The following is a 26,569-nucleotide window of genomic DNA, read 5'->3' as shown; positions in this document are numbered from 1 at the left end:
AATTAATAAAAGTAGAGTTTAATTAAATGATGTAAGGGATTTGAATTAAATTATGTACTATATTTCTCTATGACATTTTTTATTATTTTCCAAAAGTATGCTTAAAGATTAGCATAATTTATTTTTAAGGATTAATGTTCTTCTGTAGAACAATCATGATTCTCATTCTGACCTGCTGAACTAGCTTTCTATTTACAAAAAAGTAATTAAATGTTGATCAGAGTGTGCCATATTCAAAGAATTTCTAATCACCAGCTCTATCAATTCAGGCTATTTCTTTGCTGACCCAACAAAAATATACTTAACTAATGCATGATGGCCTGTTAAGAGTCTTCTCTTTCTGTACTAAACTCTCCTAAAAATTACCTCAAATATATTTTCTTCATTTAAAATACATTTTCTTCTCATTTGCTTTAGACTGGGTTGGCTAGAGAAACAAATATAGTAATACTCATATATGTATAAGAAAGAGCTTTATATCAAAAAGTATATCAAGAAAGCATCCCAGTCCAGTCCAACTCAAGTCCATAAGTCCACTACCAGTCCATAAGTCCCTCTTCAGACTTATGGAGCCACATGAAATGATGCAGAATGCAGGAAGATCACAGGTTGGCCTGTGCAAAGTGGTTGGGATCCAAGGTCAGTGGGATAGATGGTAGGGGTCCAGCTGCTCTCAGGGTGAGAGAGGGGGAGATTCCCTGGGGTCTTCTTATGAGAATGCCATGCCCACAAGTAGGAACCATCAGGCTGTGAGTTTATTGTGTTAACCTGGCCGATAAACACATGTGGGGTTAATTGAAGGGCAGAGGGATAAATGGCTCAGTGAGCCTCGCCTTTCTAGTTCTCGGGTCTCTTGCTTTGTGGTGGTCGGACCAGGGTGCACCTGCCTTAGCCAGTTTCCCTGCTTTAGCTGCCAGATTCACTTCCTGCAAGACATCTCCAAGGAGAATCCTCATAGACCTACTCTGATGCAGCCCTGGGTGCTGGAGCAGCGGCGTGGAGACCCCTGTCAGTGCTGAGATGATCATATGCTCACTGATTTGGCTTTCCTCCTGCAGTCAGCATCATTGCATCTGTTTTGTGAGATGGAACAGGACTTTGTGGGTTGGTGTTGGACATATGGGTTAATGTTGGACTTGTGGGCTTGGGCAGCACTGGGTTGGGATATTTTCTTGATGTGAACTTATCCTTTATATAAAACTCTCTCTTATACATGAATTTCTGTGGATGTTTCTCTAACGTACCCAGACTAACACATTGTAGTAACTTGGGAGTGCGGTACTGGAGAAACAAATCATAAGATGGAATGTAGATGTTTGTTTGACCTCCCCCTCGGGGTAGTTTTTCTTGTCTAGCCAGAGGTCAGATAAAGCCACACTACTTACTCGGTTGTTTTCTGGGGAAAATATGGGAAGTATGAAAATAAAAAGTTTGTAAACCCACTTGCTTTGAGCCATTAAAATCTGATCTTTAGGTAGGTTTAGGCCACACCTGTAAATAAAGCTACGAAAAGAAAGATATGCCCCACTTAGTGCTTTGGAGTATTCAGGAAAAAAATCTGGAACCATGAAGAAAACTCCCCTCTAGGCCTGAATGTTAAAGGGAGCCTGAGAGCAGGCTAAAATGCTTGCTAGGTGACTACCTGAATCTACTTGTTGAGTGGAAATGGGAGAAATGCAGCAATAAGAAGACGGGTTGAGTTTGGTCACTGACACCTGTGGCCTTGGTTTACAGGAAAAAGAGAAGACCAGAGCAGGTTTACTGGTCTAAAGTTCATGACCTAGCACAATGGAGCTAGGCTTGTTGAGTATTTGTGAAAGCCCATGGTCTAAAGGCAAGGCGACCAATGAGCATGCTGAGGAGGCTGAATGAAGCAACCCACACTGAGGTGACCAGAACCAGACCAGATGGAGATTTTTGAGCCTGTGAACTGATGCATATTGTTGCTAACTTCCATGGATGGACTGTCCGGATTTGACTTTGCTTATGGATATGGACTTCACAAGGTTCCAACTGGAATGAAGATTCTTCATGTCAGAAAACGATTGTCTCTCAGAGCACTGGGTTGATGTAAGTGGGCAGTGTATAAATTAGATACCCAAAATTGGGGGATCCAGGCATGAAGTTGTTGGCTTACAAACTTTCACAGGTGAGGGAACATATTCACAGGAATAGGGTGTATGTGTTACTTAATTGAAATTGTGAGGCTAAAGAATTATGTACAGGTGCCAAGTTGGCAAGGGGTGGATTGAGTTAGTTTATTGTGCTAACTTGGCCAAAAACAATAATTGAAGGGCGGAGAGAGAAATGGCTCAGTGAGCCTCGCCTTTCTATTTCTAGGGTCTCTTGCCTTGTGGTGGTCAGACCAGGGTGCAGCTGCCTTAGCCAGTTCTCTGCTTTAGCTGGCAAGGCTCACTTCCTACAGGACTTCCCGAGTAGAAGCTGCATGGACCTACCCTGATGCAGTGCTGGGTGTTGGAGCAGCCGTGTGGAGACCCCTCCTGTGCTGAGATGATTACACATTCACTGACTTGGCTTTCCTCCTGTAGTCAGCATCATTGCATCAGTTTTGTGAGATGGAGGAGGACTTTGTGGATTGGTGTTGGACATATGAGCTCATGGGTTAATGTTGGACTTGTGGGCTTGGGCAGCACTGGGTTGGGATGTTTTCTTGATGTGCACTTAGCCTTTATATAAAACTCTCTCTTGTACATGAGTTTCAGTGGATTTCTTTCTCTAAAGTACCCAGACTGACACAAGTTGTGACCTGATTGACAAGCTGAATATCACTGCTAAATTTTATAAATATTAAAGTAGATATGAAATTATGTAATTACCACATTATTCTATGTCATTGGTTGATCTTGCTGGTTCTCAAAGGAGCTATGTGGTAATCTTCAAAAATTTCAAATTAGTTGTGAAATACTTATACAAAAACCTCTTAAAGGTTGTGGAGATACACCTACTTTATTTACATCAATTAGAAGACTTCTACAATTGCAAATTCTCATAGGAAATATTTTTTTTCACAATGCTCTGGAAGGTTTATTTCATCTTTAATAGTATGAAAGCAATTGTCGGCCAGAGGATGAATGTGAAATGAAACAATTTAGACAATTTCACTAGGTAGAGGTATTCAGAGTGAAGTAGGTTTTACTCAAATATTTCTTGTTCTAAATGTTGTTTCCTTTCTATTTCCCTTCATGTTTGTACTTAAAATTCATTCATAACATTTAACATCAAATCTGGGTAGTTATCATGTTAATTTATTGTATAGGAAACTTAGAATAGGATAAAGAATGTAAATGTTTGCATCTCAAAGGAATGTAAATTTAGATGTGGGAAAGATGCATAGGAAGGCCATTGCATTTTCTCCCCAAGGCTATAGGATGTCCTCCCCCACCTTTCCCTTGCGCATTCTGTCAAGTGAAGTCATCTTCATTCATCAGGGTTGATGATATGTGTTGGTACCCAATTAGTCCATGCATTTATGTGGCTTACTATGTAAAGAGTTGCATGTTCAATATGAGTTAGTATAAGAACACAGGAGGTTTTCCACTGCAGCCATGGAAGAGGCATGCCTGTTCTTAAATGTCTGGATGCAGATGATAATTATTGTTAGTGTCGATTGCCTAAATTTTATCACATGATCCCAGCAGAACTGATGACTACTTGAAGTACTAACAAATTCTGCCCACACTGTGTAGTGAGCTTTCTGGAATACCTTTGCTTATGGCTCCAACCAAGAAAATCAAACTCACATTAATTGGTGATGTCCTTTACTAATTACTGATCTAATTGGTGATGTCCTTTACATCAACATGCTCCTCTGATCAAAAGAATAAGATTTTTTTTGTAATTATGTCTCTCTCTCTCTCTCTCTCTCTGATATGATATAGATATAGCTATAGAGGCTAGATTAGTGAAGTATCAACTGGAAAATTCAGAGAAGAAATGTTTTAAGGTAGTCATAAATATGCTTGGTGTTGAATAATCACAGAAAACAGAAATTGCATGAAAAACTTTGGGTTCTATTATGGAAATTCTCTTTGCAATTTTATAATTCCAGACTTAAAATATTTGGAAAGAGATATTGTGCATGCTAATTATGTATGAAGGAGCCACAATGTATTCGGACAAGTAGGAACTAAAAAAAACATGTCGGCAAATACCCAAGCAGGACATCAGGAAACCACTTTAGAGAGGGGGGCTTTAGGAGAGAAGCATGCATTTCCTTAGCATATGCTCCTAGAGTTTTAGTTAAAATATTTTCTTTTTTTGAAAAAAAAAAAAAGAAGCCTCTCCTGTTCATGGAACAGTAGACATTTTATTTTTTAAGAGTTGCCATTTGTCCTAAATACTGGTCATGTACACATGAGTCTTCTTATTACAGATGCATAAAATAATGGCCAAGAGCCTGCAGTATGGCGTCAGACTGCCAGCATGTTGCTCTTGGCCTTGCCACTTGCCACATCCCTGGATAATCAATTAAGGTTGTGAAAGCTTCAAGGTTAGTATTTGTAAAATGTTAAGAACAGAGTTTGGCACATAGTAAATGCGACATAAATGTTCCTTTGTTCCACAACCTCTTTGTCCAATAAAGCTCCACAGTGATGTTCCTTTGACATTGACATCTTACTTGCCCATACCAGTGTGATTGTGCTTCAAGAACTGAACTCTTAAGAAAATCCGATACATTTTCAAATAATCTACTTTAGTAAAATGTAAACTGTGCACTTACTTTATTTCTTTTTGCCATGGAGTGTGTTGCATTATGTATTTTGAATTAGAGAGAGTGGCCTTCCTAAAGGCAGGGGCATTTCTCTCTCATATGTTATGGATCTTCTCTCTCTATTTCAATGCTTATGGCAGGGGAAAAAAACAGGCAATTATCCTCTGCCAGGCATACTTTTGATGTTATAGATCTTGTCTGATTTAATATTAATCCTTATGTTGAAGAAAATAAACTAAGGGGAAAATTATATGCCTAGCTGGTCCACATCAGAATAAATATTTCCACTCTGAAACTTTAGTGTATTAATAAACTTTGAGATAGCGATAAAAACATCTATGTTATTTAAGCTCTGTTGCACATTTATCCATAATCATTTTTAATCTTAGATGAAATGATGTGGAAATTGTGTTAAAATGATCATTCTTTGCCCCCTCTTTTTCACTCCCCCAAGCTAAATTTATTAATCTCAAAGATTTCTATTCATTCTATGCAAATGTACCGAGGTCTGTTAAATCTCCTGATTGCTGACATTTTAGAGTTTTATACACTTTTTGTCTCTCTTTTGACAAATCACACACATATCTTCAGGGACTCTTATTACAGAGTTAAGTACATTGTCTGACAAAAGCTGAAGAATTTTAATAGATAAATGACAAATTTTAACAAAGAGTTCTAGTGAGTTAATTTCTGAAACCGTTTACTTTATCTATAGAAACCTGGCAGAGGTAATTTGATGAAGTGCAGGTTTTCTGTACATAATAAAAGAAAATTATTAGTAGCTATATTTGATAAAATTTATCTATTTGTTGAAGAGTTACAAGAATAATCCACCAAATACAAATGCATCCTCTTGCTCCTTCTATTTAGGCTTCATCACCTTGGACTAAAACATAATGCCATCGTTTAATAGCATCTATCATTGTTGTCTTCTAGAGAGTTGCATTATTAAGACTTAGAAGGAATCCTGAAAGGCCAAGTACAAATAGAAAAAAGAAGCAATTCCATTGCAAAATCAAAGACTTTTGGGACTTCAAAAATTAAAAGTTTTGGGCTTGAAATATATATTTCTGAATAGATATAATTTTTAGAATGCTAAAAGTTGTGTGTGTGCCGGCTCACCTCTCTCTGTGCTTGGGTGTAGTGTGGTTGGGAAGGAGTGAGCTTAATGGGACCGCTGCATGGTGTGCTCTCTGCAGGTGCTGGGAAAGGTCAAACAGAGAAAATCATAATCACAAAAGTGAAGTGATTCTCTTCTTTATAAGATTCCGATGTAAACAGGCTGATGAAGACATCGAAGGCTTTCCTCACTTGCATGACATCATATACAATCACAGCTAAATGTTTCTAGTTGTCAAAACCAAAGAGTCACTACCAAATTGTTGTCTAATTGAGATATAACCCCAAATGATATTTCCTTGGCATTTAGTTGGTGCTAATTTTTCAAGACTGTTGAGCCCGGTTTGAGTTAGTCAGCTCAGAAAAGTGAGCAGGCAGTATCAGTAATCGGGTAGCAAGATTACTGAGTATTTATTGACTGAAAAACAGGGGTGGGGGAGGGCAGTTTTTATTTTAAAATCAGAACTTAAATTCCACAGTCTTTGGAAGCGTTTTGCAAGCATGTGGCACTTAATCTTTGTTCCTAATTTATGCCCATGTTCCAGACGCTTTCAAAATCCATTTTCCTACAAGCTGTCATTTTGCTGCTGCATTTCATGTCAGTTAAACAGCAGCTCTCAGTAGCTGGAGGCCCCGACTGAAGACTCACCTGTGGGTTTTCTTTACCCAAGACATTTAAGTTCAAACATGGACTCAATCTGCTACCTCATGACGAGCAGAAAGAGAAGAGCACTCAGACATCTTGCTGGCATAAACACACTCCTCAGGGGAGCAGCCAAGTTAACTTGGAGATTTGGGTTGTTAATTTTAAGGGGGAAAAAGCTCCTGGATGAATACATCAAAAGGAGTTCTGTATATTTTCTATGAATGATAAAAATGATTTTAATGGTAAGCATTAAGATATAAAATGATGCATTGTTGAAAATTTGTGGGAAAAAAACCTGAAGGGAATGCATGATAAAGTTTCTGATGGCTTAGGATGACATTTTCTTCTAATAATTAGATCTTATAATTATGCCTTCCTAACAATAATAATATACAAGAGTTGTAAGTGGTAGAGCAGATGACTAAGACTTTATGGAAATATAGCACAGACAATCCCAACAGTTGATTGTCCACTCCACGCCTTTGCTAAACATTAGGTAGGCACTAAGTACTAGGTAGGCACTAAAATACACCAAACAAAACACACATATCATGATGCACATGACATGTGAGTCTGGATGTATTCAAGCGCCATATAAATTATTTCCTATTAAAACATTATTCACCACCAATATTTTTGCTCCTGCATTCTCATCCAAATCAAAGGATACCCAACATATTTGAAGTAATGCTGTAGTATGCGATTATATTTTATGGTTATATTAGATTTATCGAGTATCTTTAAAAACATGTTTAGTAGGTTAATTATATTTTTTAATAATAAGTTCCTCAGCACATTGAGTTTTCACCTAATTGCAAGGGGTGTCAATTTCCCAGAGTCAAGGAATAATTTTGAGTGGCCCCATTCAATCAATTGCTTGAGCCATGATTCGTTCTAATCTATCCTGTATGAGATGTTCTAAGAGATTCTTTCTTTGTAGCTTATGTCTTTTCTTTGCATGCATCTAAAGGTGGAAACATTTTCAAATCCAAATTGGGTTAGAATTTAACCCTTATTTAGATTTTATTGCAAAGGAATGAGAGAACTTGCAATCCCTACCAAGGAAAGGGTCAAGACCCCGGAGAAAACACCACGGGCCTAGGTAGGGTTATGATGGAGCAAATAGAGAGTTAATGAGTTGGAAAACAATTTTCCAGTTACTCTGGTATGAAGTCCAGTGCTGAGTCACAGAAGAGCCAGAGCTGACAGATCCAAACAAGGATGGGTTGGAGCAAGGCAGAAAGGAAGTCAATGCTAACTGGGGAACAGCAGGAGCTTGGTGCAGGGCTGGAAGAGACAGACAGAGTGTGTTATGAGTTGGGGAAAGAGCAGATGGGGTGTGACTGCCAGCCTACTGGCTAATTAGAAAATATTGGTTTGTTAAACCTGAGCTCTAAGAGAAAAGCTCTTAATATGTACAACTATCATATCAAGGGAAATTGCTGGCATTTTTTCATGTGAGCACATTCTGAATTAGCCCATAGTACTTTTATTTGAGTTTTATGCTACTACGTTGGAAATGACAGGAAATATCCTTTCTTCTATGTGAAAAAATATATTTCTAGAGAACTTTACAAATAAATTATCAACCAGAAATGTTCAGTAATGTGCATCAAACCCAAATATTCTATAAAGAGTAAAACAAATATGATCCAGAATTATATCTTGATATTGACCTGAAAATAAATTTTGGTTTATTTAGAAAAATATTATAGGCTAGGATAAACCCTCTTATTTTAAGAAAGGAGTCCATTAGATAAATCACTTTCATTGGTTATCTTTATTTTTTTTGTTTCGTTGGTTATCTTTCTAATAAATCAGAATGAAGCCCTTCCTTACTCCCAGCAAGCATAATCCAAATTAGCTTCATAGGAATACTGGTTTCATAGTAACCTGTCTGGGGCCTTATGTATTAGGATAGATACTTGACTGTTAAACATGTCACTTGACAGTTTTCTTTTTATTCTACTACAAGGTCGACCTTATGCAGTGGATCAGTCTAGCTTGACTTACTTACTCCAGCCTTGGTACAACTGTGGTTTTTAGTTATAGTGAAAGTATTGTTGTTACGGCGCTCTTGAACTGCTTCCACGTCAGAGTGACCACAGATTCAACAGAATGGAATACTGCCCCGTCTTGACCCTCTCACCGTTACGCACGAGCTCATTGGTAGTGCCACCGTGTCAATCCATCTTGTTGAAGGTCTTCCTCTTTCTCACTAATCCTTTACTTTCCAAGCATGATGTCCCTTTCCAGAGACTAGTAGTGGACCTAATATTTGTAAAAATGGTCAGACTTAATTTTCTTTTTAATATTTAGTATATGTGAGAGATAATGTACGGAGGTGGTGCCACATTCATTCTGTTCTTTTCATTAAAAGCAATTCACTTAATTGTGTTCACATTAACAAATTAGAACCACCTTCAAATGGTGTTGTGGTTGGTAAGTGCCATTGTGTTGATTCTGGCTCAGCCTATCTATCTATCTCATTGAGTGTCATCTTCTTCTTAACTGATTCTCAATTTTACCAACCATGGTATTTTTTCCCATTAATTGTTTTCTCCTAATGACATATCCAAAAATACATGAGATGAGACATTGCCATTCTCACTTCTATGGCCGTACTTCTTCCAAGACAGTGTTGTTCATTCTACTGGAACACCATGGTGTATTTAATAGTATTCATTGATAGCGTAATTCAAAAGCATTGATTTTTCTTCGATTTTCTTTATTCATTGCCCAGCTTTAGTATGAAGATGAGGCTGTTAAAAAATCTTCAATGTGACTTTTTACTTCTTAACACTTTGAAAAGATCTTTTGCAGTGGATTTACTTACCCATGCCGTATGACACTTGGTCGCTTGGATGCTACTTGCATGGGTGTTGACTGGAGATCCAAGTAAAATGCAATAGTTGACAGCCTCAATCGTTTCTGCTTGTCATGTTTAGTGTGTTACTGCTTTGGCTCAAGTTTGTTTTTTTTTTTGTTTTTTATATTACTATGCCACCCCCACTCAGGGCTATCATCTTTCATCTTCATCAGGAAATGCTTCATGTCTTCTTAGCTTTTAGCAAGCAAGGTGTGTCATTTTTATACCACAGGTGATTGGCAAATCTTTCTCAAACCTTGATGGCATGTTGTTTCATATTCCAGCTTTTTTGGATTATTTACTCTGTAAACAGATTGAATAAGTATGGTGAAAGGATACAACCTTGACACAGACCTTCTTGATTTTCAATTAACCTGTAGCCTCTTGTTTGGTTTGTACAATTGTCTATGTACAAGTTCTTCGTGGACACAATGAAACATTCTGGAATCTTCAGACAGCTATGTGTAAAACAATGTACATCTAATTGTTAAAAAAGAACTATTGCATATTTGGGATCAGAAAGGGAAGGATCTTATTCACTCCTCTTGTGCCATCTGAAATACGTTTTAAAGTTTTCTAGCAATGCTGCCAATAATCACACTTTTCTGCAGATGTGGCTCTAGGCAGCATTTTTTCTGAAAATAATTTATTAAGGAAATATTGAATATTAGACTTGAAAATATTTTCTTGCTAATGACAACACATCCAAAATGAGAGCCTACAAATTGGTGTCATTTGACAGGTAAAGGTGTTACCTGACCTGTGAAAGTGAAAGATTGCTTCGGAGGAGAAATCACATATATCCAATGATTTCTTTTCATCTCTCATTTTTTAATTGCTGTGGAAGGAAATTATCTATACCATGAATTTAGGGCTTAACAAAATGGCAAACATGAAAGAATGAATATTCATGTGAAAAAAATGCAAACATTGTTCAGCTAGAAAGAAACCTGCATTATCTGGAGCTCGTTCTTCACGTTGTGAATAGGAAAACCAAGGCCTCGGTTGAACATTCTGCTTGGGGCCCAACTTCCTATTCGTTGCCTCTCAATCAGGCAGTTCTCTCTAGTATTCTGTTGAAAAGGAATCCTGGTGGCATCTAGGATTAAGAGTTTGGCTATAAACTACATGGTCAACAACTTGAACCACCAACTGTTCAGCTGGCGACAGATAGGCTTTCTGCTCTTGCAACGATTTATAACCTGAGAAACCCACAGGGCGAGCTCTCCTCTGCCCTGTAAGGTCCCGATGAGCCAGAATCGACTCGAGAGTGAGGCGTGGGCCTGGTTTTAGTATTCGATTGAAGGAAAGGAGCTGCTGGTGCTGTCGGATTCACGGTGGACCGCTTTTCACAAGGTGGGCAGTTGAGGGTATCTGCCCTTGAAAGGATGCTCAGCCTGGAATGGCAGCCGATTTGATCGAAGTCGTCGCTGGCTGATTCCAACAGTTCGTGCCCTCTGCAGTTCACTGACAAGTTGGAAATGTCGTCCACCCAGAGGCAGCAGGAAAGGGAGTTCCCTGCTCTACTTCTGAGACAGGGGCCATTGAAAGCCACACGGAGCGCAGTTTTACTCTGATACACATGGGTTTTCTAGGAAGGAGAGTTGACTCTGGCAACTGGTGGGTTTTCTACTGAAATCTGTCAAAGTCATGACTGACCTATCATTGGCCAAATCCAATGGCCTTGCCCCAGCCTATGTCATTCGTGATTCTTTTGCAGAACTTAACAGAATGGAATCTGCCTTCTCTTTCTCTTTTTGCTTAGCTGCCAAGAGACTTGTTTTTGTTAGCAGCCCTTACTGTGAACCACAATCTACAGAGAGCTCAAGTCCAACGAGATGGAATGTCACCAGGCTACAGTGTTGCATTGCCTTCTTTCTCCCTGATCCTTCAGTTCATTTTCAGGTTCTTTTTCTTTATGTTGGGATTCCCTGACTCAGATCTTGCTATTTATTCTCTTTTCAATGGACTGTCACCTCCTAGGAAAGCAGTTCCCTTCCTCTGACTTTAAACATATCAACTAAACACTCAGCATGCATTACTTTTTTCTTCCAATATGAAATTCTCCCGATTATTGATGTATATATTCACCAACCTGCATGGTGCAAGTGGTTTGCCATTGACCGCTCACCTGGAGTCTTGTCTCTCAATGGCACACTGTAAGAATTGTTCCTGTAAGTACGGAGGCCAGGAAAACTCTATGGAATCGTTCCACTCTGTCCCCACGGTCACTGTGAACTGGAATTGCTCTCTGATGATCTCTCACCAAAGAAACAGTGACGTTCTTGTTTCTAATGGCTTTCAAGGTTCTTTCTACCTCTGGTACCATGTACTTGCTATTTGTTCTTTGTAGAAATTTCTTTCTAAGAACTGCACTTTGTTCATTGCCTAACTTATTTTACATTTTTGTTCATATGCTACCGACTCAGATAGACTTTATCTGATCACCTACCAAGAAGTAACACCCACCCCACACTGCCTGATGGCAATGTGCACCCTTCCCGTCCTACATGACCTAATTTACTACTGTTTGAAATCCATTGCATATTTGCTCACTTATTGTCCACATCATCACAAGAAGGTAAGCTCTGTGAGGGCTTGATCTTGTTCAATATTAAACCCCCCCATGCTGGAGCAGTTTTATGAACACAGGGTGTTCCCCATAAAATATTCGTAGAATGAAGAAATGATTGAATGTGCCAAAAAATGCAAATATATCAGTTGAATGTTCTACTTGACTCATTCAGTAATTAGGTATGGGTGCGGAGATAGTTCAGTGTGTATGAGGATTTTGTTGTCCTTACGATTGTATTTAGCATCCTTTATTCATCACTGTTGGACAGTTATTTTTTCCTCAGTCTCTCTTTTCATCTTATCCAATCAGTATAATTCTTTACTCTTGTTTTTATTGCAGTGAAAATATAAGTAACAGCAAAATTTGCATTTCATAATTTTCATATGTGTAATTCAATGACACCAATTACATTCCTAATGAAATTACCACTGTTCTTTTAGGAATAACCCCACCCCAATGAACAGAATTTAGTACCTTCTAATCAATGACCCTACCGTTTCCCTTCCTACCGGCCTGTTGTGGTTAGCTGCCATGGAGCCTGTTCCGACTCCATAGCAACTTCTGAACAACAGAACAAAACACTGTCCAGCCCTGTGTCATCTTCACAATCATTCTATGCGTGAGCCCATTGTTGAAGCCACTGTGCCACGCCATCTCCTTAAGGGGCTTCCTCTCTTTTTGCCCCCCCCCCCTTTGAGACTGCTAGTAAGCTTTGGTTTCTGCACATTTGCCTATGTCATATCAGTGGGAAAATACAGTAGTTGCCCTTTTGTGACTAATTTATTTCAGTTAGTCTACTTTCAGGGTTCACCCATGTTGCACATAGCCTGTCTTCACCAACCCTCTGATATGACTTTGTTAGTTTGGTTAATGTAAGGGAGAGTAGAAGAAAACTGTGAGCAGGGGTGGCATTCCTGCCTTACCAGAAGGACGTGAGCTTGGAGTTTGTGAGTGCCAGTCCTAGAGGAGACAGTTTGTTGGCCCACCTACAGTGTTGCTCCAGTTCTCTGCGCCTGGCCAAGAGAAGGCCTGTTCGTATATCTCAGTTCCTTTGAATTTGCTAACCCTCCTTTTACTCTCAAGTTTCTGCTTCCTTGTCATCCTCAATGCTGCACATTTCTTCAACAGCAGACAAGCAAGCAAACATTTAATGGAAAATGGACTCCCCCATATTCCACACCATATGTAAGAGAGCATGTCTCGCTCTCAACTAGAGGTGTATTGTGAAGTAAGAAAGTAACAGCTCAGCAGTCATTGGCCAAAGCTTGCTGAGTTAGCTGGACTCAGGTTAAAAGGGGCTTATAGGCTGCCAGCCAAAGCACTGACGGCATTGCTGAATCCAGAGATTCAGAAACTCTATATGTCCCAAGGATTCTGTGTGGCTGCCATTACTTACAGTCCCTTCTGCTCTGTCATTGAGAATCTCTCGGTGCAGTTCCCTGCTAGGGATAAAACAGATATGGGTTTTGGGCTAAGGACTTGCCAAATTCTGTTTTAAAACTATACTGAACATTAACAAAAAAGGTCATGGGAGTATTGCTATCAAAGTAAAAGCAGAATCAGAAATAGACACAATCATGCTGGTTTTTCGTTAAATAAATCTCTTATCACATTGTATGGAATCTGATGAAGTACAAATTTACTTTGTATCATGTGACCCCCTTATTAGCTCTTTGGTGTTGCTGATGATGTAGTTACTTGGTGCAGTAATAGGTGGAAAAGAAATTAAAGCGCAAGCTTCAGCAACACCTCTCCTGTATATGGAAAAGTTGTTTAGTACGGGCAACATCAGAGGCTCCGAATATTATTTATTTATTTTCCCTTCATTAGTCTTGTTTTGCAGCTCAGCAGGAAGTTTTTGAGGCCTTCATAATTCCATCACTACTTAGGATGAACCTACGCTGCTTACAGAATATGCTGCCATTCGGTGTCATATGTGATTCTGCAAGCAGTACAGGTCTCTCTTTTTGAAAGCATCCCACTTTTTTATTGTAAAATTTTGGATGATAGGAATTTTTCTTCCCAATAATGTGCCAGTGCAGTAAACTTTGATTGGTTTTGAAGTGAGGCTTCGTTTTGTAGGAGCTTTTAAGCTGTCTCCAATCTGTATCTGGGAGATACTTTAATTGGTGTTTATATTTTTAAAATATTATATACTATGAAAATATTTTCATCAAGTATTTAAGGAGGACTCAGAAAGAGTGTTATTTTTCTATTGGAAACAACATTTAAAAGGGTAATTGAGAAGAAACTTTGCCTTGTGAATCAACACTTACTTTTGTCATTGACTTTATCTAAGATATTTGAAAAGTAAATGTTCAACTTGTTATCATTATAATCGTGTAACAATTTTTTTCCACAAGGTTACATCTGTTTATGCTATTTTATTATCTGTTGAATAGTATGATACGAAGTCTCTTTATTGCAGTTTAGTTAAAGAAGCGCCCAGCCTGTGATGGGGCTGTCAATCAGCATTTAGTCAGACAGTATCTATTTCTATCCCTGTTCTTCCTAGCCCAGAAGGACTATTATAGTCTACATTACGGCACAGCTACTTTGGATAGAGATATCCTGGAGGGGCAGGATTTATTTTGAAAGAAGATACTCAACATAACATGACACATCATTTCGACATCTTTTAAAAGTACACATGCAGGTATTTCAAAGCAAAATATAGCAAAAGCTAATTTTAGACATTTCATTTAACATTTTGTGAACGTGTTTCCTTTTTTCCTTATTTCAATAGAACTGAAAAAGAGCAAGTGGGGTCATGTGACTCCTCAGTAATTGAAAATGTCTATTTAAGGCAAATCCTGTGCAGTCTTCATTGGACCCTCACCCAGAAGGGCCAGCCGCTGTAAGGTAGCGTGAATGTCAATGTTAACAGAGGGGAGCCAGGCCAGGCTAAGGCTCAAGAAAAGTGGTACTGAAATGCACTTATAAACACCTGAAAAGTGAACCTTTTCCAGATGTTCAAGAATATAGATTTCCAAGTATACCAGTATACATGGAATATGGCTAAAAAATAACGAGACTGATTGCAAACCACAAACATAAAAATCAATCATGCAGCTGTACACCACACTGGATGTGCTTCCAGATGTGATGATAAAAATGGATACAACCTTTTAAAGCATGAGTTTTGGGTATGCTCCGCATGCGGCACTCATTAACTAAGAAAATGGATGTTAATCTTCATGAGAGGCAATTGCTGTGCTGCATTTCTACTGAAAGCTTATCAGCTGGTCTGACCTGATCATCAAGAGCAAGATGACTTAATTTACAGGGGGATGATTTTTCCCTCCCCTGCAATTGCATGGGTTTAAAATGCACAAGAAAGTTTTGGGAAGCAGTAGCGGATTAACTTCTCTGTGCCATTGCAGTTGCGGGATCCAGGTAATGGTGAAATGAGACTTAACACTCATCGATTCCATTAGGAATTCAAAAAACTTGAATGTCGGATTGCTCATCTTCAAGGCTGGAAATGTAATCTCATTTTCCCAATTGACTGGGTTTCTATAGAATAGTTAAAGATGCACATATTAAGAAAAGATTTTGTCACTTAAGATACTAGGCATATTTAATCCAAAACATAGAAATTTTGTATTTGGTAAGTAAATATTTAGAATGGATATATCAAGCCATACTTTAGAAAGAATGAAAACCTTCTCTAGAATCCCAGGGAACATTACCTCTCCTCAGGAAGTTAAATCACCCTTTTGCATACACACTCTTAACAGTACCAGAGGACGCTTGTTACTTCGGCTTACCTTGAGTTCATTATGAAAGGTACATTATGAAAGGGGCAGCAGATTTTACCCCTATGAAACTGAGAGCTTGACACGCCAGACATAATGCAGGAAGAGGCAATTCAAGCTTCTCACATAACTCCGCCAGCACACATCAACCCATTCGACAGCAACTTCTGTTCCTGAGGCAATTTTAGCTGGGGACAACCATTGTGCCAATATTTTCTATTTGTGATATGCTTCATTGTCCCCCAGGGGTGGCAGATACCAATAAGCCACATCCGCATTCTAATAATAACAGTGAGATTGAAGCTGAAGATGGTCTCTTCAGAAAGAGCATGAATCATCTCTATTTTTGGTAAAAGCCTAGAGTATCATGAACGCTTAATTAATGAGTTCATGAATGGGAGTAAATCACTTCCTTCCATAGTTTTAGGTGTTTCGAGAGCAGTTAACTCGTTCCATTCAGTACGGGACTACTTAATCCTCCCAACTTTTCAATGTGCTGGTTTCAAGGAGTAACCTGTTTCCTAAAATTTCTGATAATTTTATAGAAAAACACATAGGCAATTTTTATAGTATACAAAATTAATGAAACACATTCCTACCTTGCCAAAAAATCAGGCACGACTCTTAATAAATCTATGAAGAAATTTAATGCCAATGTTACACCGGCATTGGTAATAGGCACAATGACTCTTGCAAGGCACATTGAGGTGGTGAAACGTGACACAGATCATTTCCTTCTCAAGGATGTCTGCTCTATTGAATTGGCTGTGATGCACGTGAGTGCAAGGGTATTGAAGGAAGAGTAGTCCCTTTAGACAATGAGGAGCAGGGAAGAGAAACCAGAGCAAACTCCGTGCCATCCAGTGGATTCAGACACACAAGGACTCTGGAGGACAGAGTAGAACTGCCTCACTTGGCTGCCAAGGATCACTATTGCTATGGTAGCAAACTGCCTCATCATTTCCCCCAAAGCATCTGGTAGGTTTGGACTGCTGACCTTTCAGCTCACAGTCCAATATTTAGCCCCTCTGCCACCAAGGCTGGCATAGGTTTTAAGAATGTAAGTTCATCTGAGATTTGCTGAAGTTTCTGCCGTAAAACATGATGAATTCATAGACACTTTGAAGATATAGCTTTGAGGCATTTCCACTGTGCTAAGATTTGTTAGCATTTTTTACAAGCAGACTCTAGACATAACTACCCAAATTTTTTGACCTAGAATTTGTTTTCTTTAAGGAACATGTATTGGTATTAATTTTCTCTAAAACACAACCAACCAATCTAAAAAGACGCATACATACACCCTGGGAAATTGAGTCCTAGAGTTTAGATTTTAGAGATGTGAGACTTAAGGACAGAAAAATAAATTAAAAAAACTTTCAACTTTTGGTGAGGTGGAAGACAGATATTTGACATTGAGTTAGAATAGTGACAATTTGGGGAAAAGGATAGTGGCACCAGAGGTATTTCCAGGGACAGAATGTAGAGCTTTTGGTAAAGAGTTAATCAGCCATTCAGAGGACAAGTGTGAGGCAGGCAGGGAGAAATGCACAATTAGTGGTTAAAATTGCGAATCATGCATAGGAGTAAATGCATGACATTGAAAGGACAGATGCGATTGCTCAGTCTAGGTAGGAATTAAAAAAAAAATTAAAAAATTAAAAAAATTAAAAAAAAAACCTCAACAATTTTGACTTGGTGATCTGTCTACTTGAAGGAGCAAAGAGAGGAGTGTTTTGTAGAAGATTAAAAGTAGCTGTATTAAAAGATTCCCAGAAAAAAAGCAGGTTTCATGGGGCAGGTTTTTTAGTCATGTAGAGGAGCAGAAAGGCTAAGTGGAAGTCGGAGGCTTGGGCACTGGAGCACGGACAGTATTAAAGCCAGGATCTTGTTTATCAAGATTATAGGACAGACTTCGTCTTTAAGAATAAATGGACAAGCCCTGAGGAAAACACAGACTTGGGAAAAGGTTATATTGTATTGTAGACATTTTTTAATGCTTGATTTTGTTTTGGAGAGAAGACTTTACTGAGACATTGGAACTACAGAGAGATAAGGAATTGCTTTGCAAAACAAATTTTATTAAACATTCTGGTTGAGGATGTTTTCATGTTTAATAGACAGGAAAACTTTTATGCGGTAATTAACAATAATTATAAGAGGTTATTGGAGAGTTATTGCAAACAAAGACAGCTTTGAAAATGACATTTCTTTGTAAGTTAACTAAGCACTCTCTAATGTGTTAATGGCCAGTCAGTCTAGCATATCCACCTATGATATGAGAGTATAATAACTATGTTGCATGATCAAATTATTACAAAACAAAATGAAAACTTCAAAGCATCATCACAGAAGATGAGAGTCTCAAAAATTAACTTCCATCAAGTCGATACCCACTCATAGTGACCCCATGAGGGAGAGAATTGATCTCATAAAAAGTACTACACATGTCTCTATATTAAGCCAATCAGCCATCCCTTATTGAGCATTTGCTCTTTGTAAATAATGACACACACTTCAGTAAAATGGATTATATACTTATAGTTAATATGACTAAAGACAACACACCATAAAATGTAGGGTTCTATAAGACAGAAACCATTAAATGTCAGAGGAGTTTTTCAAAAATTCATATTTGGCAATTAGAACATTGGTTTTTTGGAACACAACTTTGAGTGATCAGGTGGTAGGAAAAAAAGTCTGTGCAGAAACATAATTTTCCATAATCCTGAAGTTTTACTTTGTGGTAAAACTTTGGACTTTTCCAATTTATTATTATTATTTACAAAAATATATGTGACTGGGTGCATGTGCATGTACAATTGTGTGAAATATTTCTATTGGATTGAGACTTTTGTTAACTGTAGAAATTCTCTTTATTTTTAGATATTTTTGTCTTATATTCCATTTGCTTTGAAAAAAGATACCTCCAGGAGTTGACTGGAATTTGATAGAAAGGTTTTATCAAATGCATGCAACGCTGGCTGTGCCCTTCCTATGCCAAGGCATTTGGAAGCATTCTATCTAGCCAACCAACTGAGTAAGAATGCCCATCAAAGAAATGGGCATTCATTAGAATGCCCTTTACAAAGAAAGCAATAAAGCAACATGTGAACATGATCAAATAATAGTAACATCACACATCACTAAAATTTTGTTGGGGGAAAAAAATGTTAAGACTGCCTGAATATCAGGTTGGATTCAGAAGTGAAATGGCGGAGAGCTTTGTTGATGGCAGACGGGTCTTGGTTAAACATAAAGGAACCAGAGATCTCGACCTGTGTTTTATTGATTAACTAATGCTATTCAATAGTGTGGATTGTAATAAATTACAGATAACATTGCAAGGAGTGGAATTTTAGAACACCTAATTACTTGGGTGCAACCTGTACGCAAACCAAAAGCAGTTGTTCTAACAAGAGACTGCTGCATATTTTAAAATAAGAAACAGGGGCGCGTTCTGTTTGTATCCTTTTCCTACCCTTTTATGTACACTGAGCAAATAATCCTAGAGACTATTTAAGATGAAGGGGGCGTCGGGATTGGAGGAAAACTCTTTAACAACCAGGGATTTCCAGGAATTGCTGAAAGGAAGAAGAGCTTGAAGCATGTACTGGCAGAGATGTGACTTCAGCCTTCAGTCGGGATTAGTCTGACATAAAGACAGCACACATCCTTACACCAGGGCCAGCTAGCAGCATCATGATAAATGCAGAAAGGAGTGACACTGTCAAGTGTTCATTTGACTTCAATCCACATGCGAGTCCCATGGAAGCAACAGTGAAGACATAAAACAACATATTGCAGCGAGTCAAGCTGCTATAAGAACTTTCTTCAAAGCACCACTTTGAGGGCTAGGATGCCCCCAACCCAGGACATGATAGTTCCAATCACCTCATATGTACGCAAAATCTGGAAAATGAATAAGAAAGAGGAAATGAGCAATGCCTTTGAATCTGTGTATTGGCAAAGGTATGGAATATGCCAGGGACTGCCAGAAGAACTCACAGTCCCGTTTCAGAAGATGTCTGGGCAAAATGCTCCCCGAAAGTTACCATGGCAAGACTTTTTCGCACAAACTTTGGGCATGATCACAGAAGAGATCAGAACCTCACACAGAGCAACAAGCTTGGTAAAGCAGGGGATTAGAAAAAAAAAAAACCAAGCCCCAATGGCATGGATTGACACAGTGGCTTCAACAATGGGCTCAAATACACAGCAACAATTGTGAGGATGGCCGAGGACCAGCATTTATGGCTGTGTTTATGGCCCTTGAGTTGGAATTGGCTCAGTGGCACCCACCAAGAACAAACAACAACATCCATCCCCTGCTTCTTTTGTTCTTGCTATTTAAAAAATATTTTTAAAAACCCTGCATGATTACAAAAATGCTTCATGTACATGATTACAGAAATGATAATATGAAAAATGGTTTTTTTAGAGCAAACCAGTGTGAAAAAATTGGTCTGGTAACTTCTCCCCACCACTCTTCTTCCAGTTTGCCTGGTTGTGGTGTCTCGTGCGATTCCATGCTGCTGGTAGTGATGTCACTGGTATTTCAAATGCCAACAGGGTCCCCTAAAGGGAACAGCTTTCAGAGGAGCTTCCAGACTAAGAACAGACAATGAAGAAGGTCTTGGTCCCCATTTCGGAGGAAGAAGGTGCTGAAAGCCTTATGCATAACTTAGAAACATTGTCAAATAATGCAAGCCTAAGCAAAGGCAGCAGAGCATTATTGGAGATACTGCCACTCGATGGGCCCTCAAATGTAAATGAAAGGAGCAGATTTCTCGGAGGGGAGTCCACTATTGTGAAATCAATTATGTCCAGCTGTGGGAATGGAGACGACAGGATCTTCATGCACGAATAGGGCAAGACTCAGGTAAAGAGATACAGCTGTAAAAATCTTCTAATGGTCAAACTCTCAAGGTGTGAAGTAAGAATTTAGTAAAATTGGAAGTGGTTAAAATGAAATGGAACACATGATGATCATTATCCTAGGCATGAGTGAACCAGAATGGACTGGTATTGTCCATTATGGATCAGAAAATCATATGATTTAGTAGTATGAGACTAACACAATCTAGAGGACTGGTGTGGCCTTCATGATCAGTACTTGCACGTGGATCAAGAGACATGTGCAGATAGAATAAGAGGAAACTGCGTGGTTTAAAATCAGGAAAGTTGTGCACCAGGGTTGTACAATTTAACCATACTGTTCAATCTGTATGCTGAAGAATCACCAGAGAAGCTAAGTTATATGATGAAGGAGGCGGCATCAGGATTAGAGAAAGGCTTATTAACAAGCTGCCATATGTTGATGATAGAACCTTGCTTGATGAAAATGAGGATGAATTGAAGCACTTGCTGATGAAGATCAACGATTGTAGTCTTCAGTATAGATTACAACTCAATGGAAGGAAGAGCAAAATAATCACAAATGGACCAGTAGATAATATTATGACAAATGGAAAAAGGGTCAAAATTGTCAAATATTTTGCTTTACTTGGATCCACAGTCAATGCTCATGGAAGAAGCAGTCAAGAGATCAAACAACACATTCGCATTAGGTAAATCTGCACAAGACCTCTTTATTGAAGAGCAAGGATGCTACTTTGAGGACTAAAGTTTACCTGACCCAAGCTAAGGTATTCTTCATTGCCTCATATGCATGTGAAAGTTGGATGCTGAATAAGGAAAACTGTAGAAGAATGGATACATTCGATGGTCGTGCTGGAGAAGAATATTGCAGGTTCCATGGACTGCCAAAAGGACAAACCGATCTGTCTTGTGAAAAGTGCCACCAGAGTGCTCCTGGCAAGACTTCTGAAATCCTTTGGACATATCATCAGGAGAAGACAACAAGTCCTTGAAGAAGGACATCATGTTTGGTAGAGTGGAAGGTCAGTGGAAAAAAGGAGGGCCTTTGACAGATGGATTGACAGAGCTGCCTCCGTACCCTCAAGCACAGGAGCAATTGAGAATGTGGGACAGAGCCAGACAGTATTTCTTTCTGTGGCACATAGGTTGCTGGGAGCAGGAGTCAACTCGATGCCACCCAAAAGGAACAACCACCGCAACAGTAGCAACTTCTCCAGGATGCTTTTAATATGGGTCAGATGAGAATTTGATGGTGGATTGGCTCCCTCAATAACACATTAGGTTTAAATTTTCATTTTGATTTTTACACTTTGATGAATTTTGTTTGCCATGTAAGGCAGGGCACATGCATAAAGATAAAAATCTGTTGCCAGCTTGCCAAAGAAACTTCACTAAACAAAAATATGAAAACGTGTATCACTTTATGCTTTACATACCCTCAGTATAGGTATAATCACTTCAGAAAGTGAGATTTCCAAATCACTAATCCTTTCCCCCCAAATAATGTGCTATCGGCTTTACATCATCTTAAAATGATAATTTTCTCATTCTCGGGGACACAAATTTTGTTTCTTTTTACTATTGTTTGAGTTTGGTTTGCAAAAATAAGTCTAAAGGGACTTTAGGGTGGATGGAGTAAAGTTTTCTTCTGAAAGTCTCTTAGAATAGCCCTTTGCACTCTTGAGAAATAAGTAAAAACATAGTTGTTATTGGGTAAAATTTTTCTTGCCACAACTTTCCTGTTTTATTATTTTTTCTTTTGACAATGCAATTTTCATGATTTCTTCATCATAAGCCACTGTGATCATATTATGTCCTTTGAAAAAATACAAAATGACCCTTGGGATCCCATAAAATAATCACTGTAACCTTGTGAGCTGTCCTTTCTTCAATTTAATGGGATCAACATATGTCCTTGCCAGTCACCATTTTAACTGGGCCTTGTTCTTTGAATCATATTGGTAAATTCAAGACCTAATCTTGACTATGATTCATTCCATAAAATTGTCTTCAGTAAATTTGACTTGCTTAAAGGACCGCTGCAAAGATCAGCACTTTGAATTAGTTCAACTTGCAAAGCTTTGGGTACCCAGAGGGCCAAACATTTGCTGAGGCCAAGATGGTCTCTCAAAATTGAAAATTCCAAACCATGCCAAATCAACGACAGGTTCTGTCACAAGAAGGGCAATGCTCTGGTCCTCTTGATGACCTTCTGACTTCAGTATCAACATATTTATTCTTCAAGATTGATGGACTTATTTCTTGGCATATCGTCAAGGACTTCTCAATCTTCCTTAAAATGTTTGATCGATTTTAAACCTTTTTTTTTTCACGTGGGGGCAGCATTCCCACAAACTTGTTGCAAAACTTCAATGATTTGAGAACATGTCCACTTGAGGTTGGTGCAAATATTTATTTTAGTCATGGCTTCAAAAGCATATTTTTCTCCAGGGCGCAAAAGATAACTTCTATTTTTGAAGGCACCCTAAAGAGATGAAGGCAAATGTAGTCCTCTGATAATTGGTCTACGGTAATCCACTGAGATCACTGAGAATTGAGGAAACCGTCCTGCCGCATGACATTTGTATGTACATTTGAATATAGCATTTGTTATTAGCAAGTGACCGTATATGCATGGGCTTATTTTTTGAGTTTCAATTGGATTGATCCATCAGCCATTCTTGGACCAGTATCCTACTATCTCAATCATTACAACTCTATAAGTCTTGATATCTGATAATGCAAGTCCTCTATCTCTGTCCTCTTGATTCTGTGCATTTCCCTAAAAATTTGTGTCTCTCTCCCCCTCCCCACATTTTTCACATGAAAAAACCTCACGAGATAATGATTGTGATTCTGCTGATTTTTTAAGATCAATTTACAGGGAATTGACATAATATCCAGTATCTGATTCGTAAACCCTGCATCTGTTTTCCCAAAACTTCCTTACATAAATTCTTTAGTGTGTATGTATGAGGAATTTCAACTCTGTTAATCGAGTTCAACTTCTAGACATATTAGAAAAAAACATGAACTTGCACCTTTCTCTTCTGATGCATATGTAAACTATTAGTCTTCCTGGTATTGCTTTGCATATTCTGTGTCATGCTTTCTTGATGCTGTAAACATTTTGTCTCAGATTTTCAACCATTGGCTTTCTTTGTATTTTGTCTTCCTGTGCTTTATCCTCTCTGGAACAATGCCACAGTTTTTCAAATTTGGGAAATTCTCCCCTAATGGTATTTAATTACTGTTTGTGTCCCATTTTCTACTCTTTTTCTCCTACTTCATATATATTAGACATCTCATGATATCCTCATGTATGCCTTTTGTATTTTTAATATAGTTTTTAATCCTATTTTCTCTCTGTGCTTCATGTTTGGATATTTTAAAATTCATAGTATTAAATGACTCATACAAATTCATTTTATTTAATCTACTTTGCAGAAGGTAAAAAGTGAAGTGAAGTAGTTAATCTGTTATTAAGATCACCTATTGAGTTTTGCATTTATATTTCGATGTTATTATTTTATATACAGCAATTTTCTGCTAAAAATTCAATAATAGTCTGTATTTTAAAAATATATAAATACTTTATAGCTATTTAAAATCTACCTAATAACTCTCTGGGGTCTTACTTCTCTGTGGATTTGTTAATATTACCTATTTCTTATCACAGTTTTTGGCCCCTTGTTTTTTGTGTACTAATATACCTGATCAATTTTTATTAAGTGGCACATATTGTGGATGAAAACTGTAGAGATAATTTGCCTTTAGGAGTCTGGCTGATGCACTCTTCCTCCAGAGAGTATTCAGTTCATATTCTGTAGACAGTGTAGGTGGGAAGTGATTGCCCTAATCCAATCTAATTATTGATCCCCTAATCTCAAGAGACTGTTTCTCGGACTCAGGCTAGGGGAAGTTCCTCAGATCTCAATCAGGAATCACTTAATTTGTGGGAGGGTTTTAGTCTTTTGAGAGTTGGTTTCTTTCTTAGATATTCTTAATTTCTGGTATATGCTTTCACGTGTCTCCACTGAAAGTGCAGCTACAGGTCTTCTTTGGCAATCCTTAAACTCTTATTTGTTCACTCTATTGATAGTCCTAATAGCTTTAATTCTTCGTCTCTTAGCATTTTACTGGTGATCAACAAATACCTTCAGAAAAAGTAGAGCTAAGTACCAGACTTTCCTCTCAGTGCCTTCTTTGTAAGTGCTGATGGTCTTGGTTGCTTCCCGGAGTTTAATACAGATCTAAAAATATATATCATAGAGCAATCCTGTGATCATTAGGGGTAGTTGATGCAAAATAATCTAGCATAGTCTGAATAAGAAGCCAGGACTTTGACATAAGAACTTACATATATTCATTGATACCATCCAAAAGCCAAAAATCTAAAGTGTACAAGGAAAAGACATTTAAGTATATCAGTGTATTCTCTGAAAACAGTAGATAAAGTTTTTATTAAAGAAAGTTTACAGATAACATTATTTGATTATGGAAAATAAGTAATTGCAACAGGGAATTGAGCCATGTTACCCTATTCAGAAAGAGTGAGTGTTCTAATGAAGAGATAGCCATTGAGAGAGGATATAAAGTCTAGTAGAATTTGGGCAAGTAATAAAAATATAAATGTATTCTTGTCTGAAAGCTTTTATTTTTCTAAGAAGAAGAGAATCATTTAAATATTTCAAAACATTATGTCCATAAAGGTTTGAGGTTTAAATTGCTATACACCAGTTATACTTAAAATTTTAGGCTTTATCTTTTACAATGATCCGTCAAATTTGGCACTTTCTCTAATTTTCATTTCTATTCTGACCTGAATACAAGCCTGGCATGCTGAATTTAATTGCACTCAGCTTAATTGCTTCTTGATTTTTGACTCATTACTTGAGTTGAATAAGTCAAAATGTTAGAAGCGGGCTGGGAGTTTTGATAAGTGAGCCCTTGAAGCATGACTGCTAGATAGCCTTCTGAATTGAACAGTCTGCATTGACTGAGGTCAAATTGACTCTACAGATTGTTTCTTACCTGGAAGGACCCTTTTCATACCTGGGAGGACACTCAAAATTATATTTATTTGTTATCTTGACTATATAGTCCTCACTCTTTAGCACACTGAGAAAACCTCATGTATCAGACTGACATCTAATCAGTATTAGATATGCAGGTGTTGACTAGAATTTGCCCTGCCAAAGTAAAGGTGTGCCCCTTACATTGAATACAGTGAAACTTCTAAACCTCTGAGCTGGTTCTAAATTTATTCTTGTGTCTCTGTTCACAAGTTGGAGGAAAGCGAGGACACGTTTATGCAACTAAGAAGAGCGTAGCTGTGTTTGAATATGGTTGCAGGGCCAGTGAGTGGCCGTCTCCGCAAACAATGCATCAGTGCAAGCAATTGCTCGAGGTACACAGGATTAGGCAATCTTCACATGCAAAGGCAAGGCACTATTCGATTGTATCCCACTGCTGTTTTCAAATTGGACAACTTATTGAAATTGCTTCCATCTGAAGAAAACTATAACTCTTTGGACGTCGCTTTAAATTTTTGTAGGACTATTTAGAACGTTTTTCTTGTATCTGAATAAATGACTGAAAGGATTAGTGTCCTGACTTTTGGAAGCAGATGCCAAGCAAAGCCCAGGAGTTTCATTTGCATAGGACTCCATGAAACTTAGCTGTGTTTGGTAATAAATTGGGCACTTGGAGGTCGAGAGATTAGAAACATATACAAACATTCTTAAAACAGCACAGCGCAATACAAATGAAAAATCGCGAAACTTTTGAAAATAGGAGGCCAGCCTGAAAGAAGCACAGCACATTCTTGTTGTACATGGTTGTTATGTGGTGCCGTGTGGACCCTAAAATGTGTGTGAAGAACAAGTAATTATGTGTAAGCTACTCATTAGCGAAATGACAGGGCGAGTTGAAAAATGGATGTCAAACCAGGATTTTTCACTGATGAAGTGTAGACACTTTGGGGGCT

The sequence above is a fragment of the Tenrec ecaudatus genome, chromosome 14 (genome assembly GCF_050624435.1).
Source record: "Tenrec ecaudatus isolate mTenEca1 chromosome 14, mTenEca1.hap1, whole genome shotgun sequence".
In the NCBI taxonomy this organism is placed as follows: Eukaryota; Metazoa; Chordata; class Mammalia; order Afrosoricida; family Tenrecidae; genus Tenrec; species Tenrec ecaudatus.
Note: the sequence above shows the minus strand (reverse complement) of the source record.